This window comes from Silurus meridionalis, chromosome 14 (assembly GCF_014805685.1).
Source record: "Silurus meridionalis isolate SWU-2019-XX chromosome 14, ASM1480568v1, whole genome shotgun sequence".
Taxonomy (NCBI): Eukaryota; Metazoa; Chordata; class Actinopteri; order Siluriformes; family Siluridae; genus Silurus; species Silurus meridionalis.
Window position 1 is genome coordinate 66,668 of NC_060897.1, and position 6,013 is coordinate 72,680.

Consider the following 6,013-nt stretch of genomic DNA (forward strand, 5'->3'; position numbering starts at 1 on the left):
CTACACATTAATCTGAGACTTTGTCTACCACAGACACACACCTTGAGAGACAATCAGTGTGAGACAGAACAAACACACTTCAGAAATTAACCTAAGGAAAGTCATTTCTTATTTCTCATATTCCTCTCCGCTTCACGTGTCCATCAGGTTTCCTCTCCTCAGTGAAGCACACGCTGAGAAACCTCTAAGAGCTCTGGTTTAGGAGACTTTATTCTGAGGCACGTGAAATTAGTGAGATCTTTAGGAGCACCAGCAGCACAGGTCAGGTGAACACCAGGAGCCAGGGTGCAGGACACAGCAGGTCAGATGAGGTTTTACGGAAAGCACAGGTTCTCTAAGAGTTTTTCACACAGGAGCTAATGATATACGCCTTCGACAGTCAGAGGTTACTGAGAGGAATATTATAGAGGTGTGTAAATCAGTGAATGTCTGATGCAGTAACAAGCCCTGACCCCGTCCCAATGAGACGTGGAGATGAAGCCTACAGCAGGTAACGGTCGCTGAACTGCTGGATTTGAGTGATGCTCCATAAACAATGTGGGCTTCATAGATACTTGGAGCAATTTTGTAAGTTTGCAGTTCTGCATGTAAACATCACTGAACACTTTATAACTTCAACACTGTAATGATTCGGTGTGGAGGATGAGGTTCCTTTTTGAGTCTGGTTCCTCTTAAAGTTCCTCTCAGACACGTGTTAGGGAGAAACCTACAAGAAACAAACTTATAGACTATTTAAAGGAAGTAAACAATAATAAACATGTTGCTTTTAAATTGAGCTCAAACAGAACATGTAGAACATCCAGAACATGTAGATACGCTCAAATAGATGAGAAGGTGAAATGACCAGACCTTGAAATCACACATTGAGGCGAAAAGATTTCAATATCAGAAAATGTAATGTTTACCTGCAGGACCGTGTCCAGGTGTGTGAGGAGCAGGTGCGTAAGGAGCAGGTGTGTGTAGGTGTGTGTAAGGAGCAGGTCGAGACCGAGAAGTCGGAATGTTTACAGTTACTTCCTTAGCGGAAAAGTCCGAAACGTTCCGTCCTACAACATGGACGGCAGTAAGATTGTGTTTGGTGTTCACTGTTTTCTGTTTGGGTCGTTGCCAAGGAAACCGGAAGGGTGTTGGTGCACATGCATGTGCATGTGCGGGTAAATCTGTATGTCTATAATAATAATAATAATAATAATAATAATAATAATAATAAATCACATCGCTAAATAAGTTCTATTAAATCACAGGAAGTGAAATTAAAAGTTATAAATTATGTACTACAACCTTAAATAAGATCTGGAGAAAAAAACACGAGAACAGTGATTTGGAATTCCTGAGCTCCCCAACACCAAATCCAGTTCTCTCCACAAAATTGTTAAACATCTAATTGATGTTACTGAACAGTAATGATGAAGAAACCTAAACCTTTAGCTGTACAACATTTATACCTACAGTAATGAGGACACGCCCCCCACACACATTTATACCTACAGTAATGAGGACACGCCCCCTCACACACATTTATACCTACAGTAATGAGGACACGCCCCCTCACACACATTTATACCTACAGTAATGAGGATACGCCCCCCACACACATTTATACCTACAGTAATGAGGATACGCCCCCCCACACACATTTATACCTACAGTAATGAGGATACGCCCCCCACACACATTTATACCTACAGTAATGAGGACACGCCCCCACACATTTATACCTACAGCAATGAGGATACGCCCCCCACACACATTTATACCTACAGTAATGAGGACACGCCCCCACACACATTTATACCTACAGTAATGAGGACACGCCCCCACACACATTTATACCTACAGTAATGAGGACACGCCCCCACACATTTATACCTACATTAATGAGGACACGCCCCCACACACACATTTATACCTACAGTAATGAGGACACGCCCCCACACACATTTATACCTACAGTAATGAGGACACGCCCCCACACACACACATTTATACCTACGGTAATGAGGACACGCCCCCACACACATTTATACCTACAGTAATGAGGACACGCCCCCACACACACATTTATACCTACAGTAATGAGGACACGCCCCCACACACACATTGAGGATGTAGATGTACATGATGAACTTGATTGAACTCCACAGTGAAGAAACAGGAAGTAACAATAATTACAGTTTATGATTTTCTGGAATTTCCTGTACCTGCTCTTTATCTCTTTCTATCTCTTCCTCTTTCTCCTTTTGGCTTCTTTGACACACTTTCTCACATTCTCTATCTTTCTCGCTCTCTCACACACACACGCACACACGCACACACGCACACTTTCTCACATTCTCTATCTTTCTCGCTCTCTCACACACACGCGCACACACGCACGCACGCACACACACACACACACTCTCTCTCTCTTTCTCTCTCTCACACACACACAAAATATGAGGAGTAAAAGTTCTCACCTGTGTGATGAGGGAAGTTGAAGGTATCTGGTATCTGCTAATTTGCTCTCCGTCTGTGACGTGTTTCAAAATACAACATGGCGTTATTTTCCCACCAACATTCCGACAAACACCGCCCCCTGATATATGATTGGTTAATACTGAGCCTCTCTCGGAGCAGTATTTACTTTGGCTCTCCTCTAGTCTCAGAGCAAGCTCCGCCCCCTGACACACCCACACAGCTAAGAGATGAGACGATTGGTAATTTTTTCTCCATGATGTTTATTGTTCTTTATTTTCACAGGCAATAATAATAGTGCACTTTTTATTAGAATTATAATACAGACATTTCAGTTTCCTTCTTCATGGTTTCCTCCAAAATCAAACGACTTTCACAGTCATGTGAAATACATGATTTCTACTGTGCTGTGGTGGTGTGTGTGTGGGTGTGTGTGTGTGTGTGGGGGGGTATGTGGGTATGGGGTGTGTGTACGAGGGGCTTGTAGGGGAGTACAGATTTACAATCTTATATGATATAATCAATAACAATAACAGCGATCAATAATCATCATAAGTATATCATGAATAAGAACAAAGTGGAGAGTAATGAGTGCTGCTCACAGCGGGGGGTAAGGGGGTAAGGGGTATGTGAGGGGTAAGGGGCATGTGAGGGGTAAGGGGTATGTGAGGGGGTATGTGAGGGGTAAGGGGTATGTGGGTATGTGAGGGGTAAGGGGTATGTGAGGGGGTATGTGAGGGAGTAAGGGGAATGTATGGGGAATGTGAGGGGTAAGGGGTATGTGAGGGGTAAGGGCTGTATGTGAGGGGTAAGGGGTATGTGAGGGGGTATGTGAGGGGGTAAGGGGTATGTAAGGGGGTATGTGGGGGTATGTGAGGGGGTATGTGAGGGAGTAAGGGGAATGTATGGGGAATGTGAGGGGGTAAGGGGTATGTGAGGGGTAAGGGCTGTATGTGAGGGGGTGAGGGGGTATGTGAGGGGGTATGTGAGGGGTAAGGGGAGTGTAAGGGGGTATGTGAGGGGGTATGTGGGTATGTGAGGGGTAAGGGGTATGAGGGGGGTAAGGGGTATGTGAGGGGGGTATGTGAGGGGGTATGTGGGTATGTGTAAGGGGGTATGTGAGGGAGTAAGGGGAATGTATGGGGAATGTGAGGGGTAAGGGGTATGTGAGGGGGTATGTGGGTATGTGTAAGGGGGTATGTGAGGTGGGTATGTGAGGGAGTAAGGGCTGTATGTGAGGGGTAAGGGGTATGTAAGGGGGTATGTGAGGGAGTAAGGGCTGTATGTGAGGGGTAAGGGGTATGTAAGGGGGTATGTGAGGGAGTAAGGGCTGTATGTGAGGGGTAAGGGGAATGTGAGGGGGTAGGGGTATGTGAGGGGATAAGGGGTATGTGAGGGGTAAGTGGGTATGTAAGGGGGTATGTGAGGGGGTATGTGAGGGGATAAGGGGTATGTGAGGGGATAAGGGGTATGTGAGGGGTAGGGGTATGTAAGGGGGTATGTGAGGGGTAATGGGGTATGTGAGGGGTAAGGGGGTATGTGAGGGGGTATGTGAGGGGTAAGGGGGTATGTAAGGGGGTATGTGAGGGGTAAGGGGGTATGTGAGGGGGTATGTGAGGGAGTAAGGGGAATGTATGGGGAATGTGAGGGGTAAGGGGTATGTGAGGGGTAAGGGCTGTATGTGAGGGGTAAGGGGTATGTGAGGGGTAAGGGGTATGTGAGGGGTAAGGGGAATGTGAGGGGGTATGTGAGGGGGTATGTGAGGGGTAAGTGGGTATGTAAGGGGGTATGTGAGGGAGTAAGGGGAATGTATGGGGAATGTGAGGGGGGTAAGGGGTATGTGAGGGGGGTATGTGGGTATGTGTAAGGGGGTATGTGAGGGGGTATGTGAGGGGGTATGTGAGGGGTAAGGGGGTATGTGAGGTGGGTATGTGAGGGGTAAGGGGCATGTGAGGGGTAAGGGGTATGTGAGGGGCAGGGGTATGTGAGGGAGTAAGGGCTGTATGTGAGGGGTAAGGGGTATGAGGGGTATGTGAGGGAGTAAGGGCTGTATGTGAGGGGTAAGGGGAATGTGAGGGGTAAGGGGTATGTGAGGGGATAAGGGGTATGTGAGGGGTAAGTGGGTATGTAAGGGGGTATGTGAGGGGTAAGGGGTATGTAAGGGGTGTGAGGGGTAAGGGGTATGAGGGGTAAGGGGTATGTGAGGGGTAAGGGGTATGTAAGGGGGTATGTGAGGGGTAAGGGGTATGTGAGGGGTAAGGGGTATGTGAGGGGTAAGGGGGTAAGGGGTATGTGAGGGGGTATGTAAGGGGGTATGTAAGGGGGTATGTGAGGGGTAAGGGGTATGTGAGGGGTAAGGGGTATGTAAGGGGGTATGTGAGGGGTAAGGGGTATGTGAGGGGTAAGGGGTATGAGGGGGTATGTGAGGGGTAAGGGGTATGTGAGGGGTAAGGGGTATGTAAGGGGGTATGTAAGGGGGTATGTGAGGGGTAAGGGGTATGTGAGGGGTAAGGGGTATGTAAGGGGGTATGTGGGGGCAGGCAGGAGGATTATGATATAAAAAGGAAAAAGTATAATAATGAGAGAAAGAGTACATACATGAGGTATATAAATGGTGATACACACGTGAAGGAGACGATTGTGAAATCTGAACTGTGTGTGTGTGTGTGTGTATACAGTGAGGAGAAGAACATTCAGAGATGATGATGTAATATGAAAAAGAAGGAGGAAGATGATGATGAAGATGGAGGTATGGTAGATGTGTGTATAATTTAGTTTCACATTCACTCACAGCTGAGTGTTTACAACAACTACACACCCCTCTGCCTCCACACACACTTGAGGTAACTACCCCCCATGATCAGATGCATGATTTGTGCAGGTTAAAGTAGTATGTGTGTGTGTGTGTGTGTGTGTCCCACATGTTCAGCTCATGATTAAGGCATTGGAGTGTTCGGTATGTCAGTAACGCCACAGCAGCTCCATCACCTCACCATTCCTCCCCACATCAGCTTTGTGCTCTTCACCTCTGTGTGTGTGTTTGTGTGTGTGTGTGTGTGTGTGTGTGTGTGTGTGTGTGTGCATGTGTGCGTGTAAAACGCTCCTAAAGAGACACGGCTTCACAGCAGGCGTTTGGGATGAAGCTGGAGGAGATCGCAGGATCCTGGTCTACTGCAGAGATCTGAGTCCAGCGTGTGAGAAGTTACCAGTTCCTACATGTTCTTACGAGTTACTACACGTTTGTTTTAGCTCGTGAACTTTAACGTTATAACTTTACTGCTGTTTTATTATTATTTAAAGAACTTGATTCTCGTAGCAGTAGATCTCACAACGTTCCTCCTCACAGCTACATCCGAAACCTTTTGAGGGATAGGGGTGTGGCTTTCCATACCGCAGCTGGGATGTATTGCTTTAGTCCAGATCTCAGGCTGCAGATGATTTCTGATGTTGGTATTGGAGCTAAACACAGGAGTGATGAAGGAGTGATCACATGTGCAGGAGATCTTCACAACTGCCTTCTTCTGATCACAGACAGGGTTAGATCAATCAGAGGGGGAGG

The 6,013-nt window shown here is 46.8% G+C and overlaps 1 protein-coding gene across 2 annotated transcripts in view; it reads right to left on the reverse strand.

Moving 5' to 3' along the window:
* Positions 1-2,585, reverse strand: part of cpt1a2b (carnitine palmitoyltransferase 1A2b) — a 32,736-nt gene extending 30,151 nt beyond the window's left edge. Inside the window, exon 1 of one of the 2 annotated variants that reach the window (XM_046865525.1) lies at positions 2,457-2,585. The gene's annotated coding sequence lies outside the window, so the exon portion shown is untranslated. Of the gene's footprint in view, positions 1-905; positions 1,087-2,456 lie in introns of those variants that run through there. The other variant, XM_046865526.1, reaches the window with a different exon arrangement.
* Positions 2,586-6,013: the final 3,428 nt, after the last annotated feature.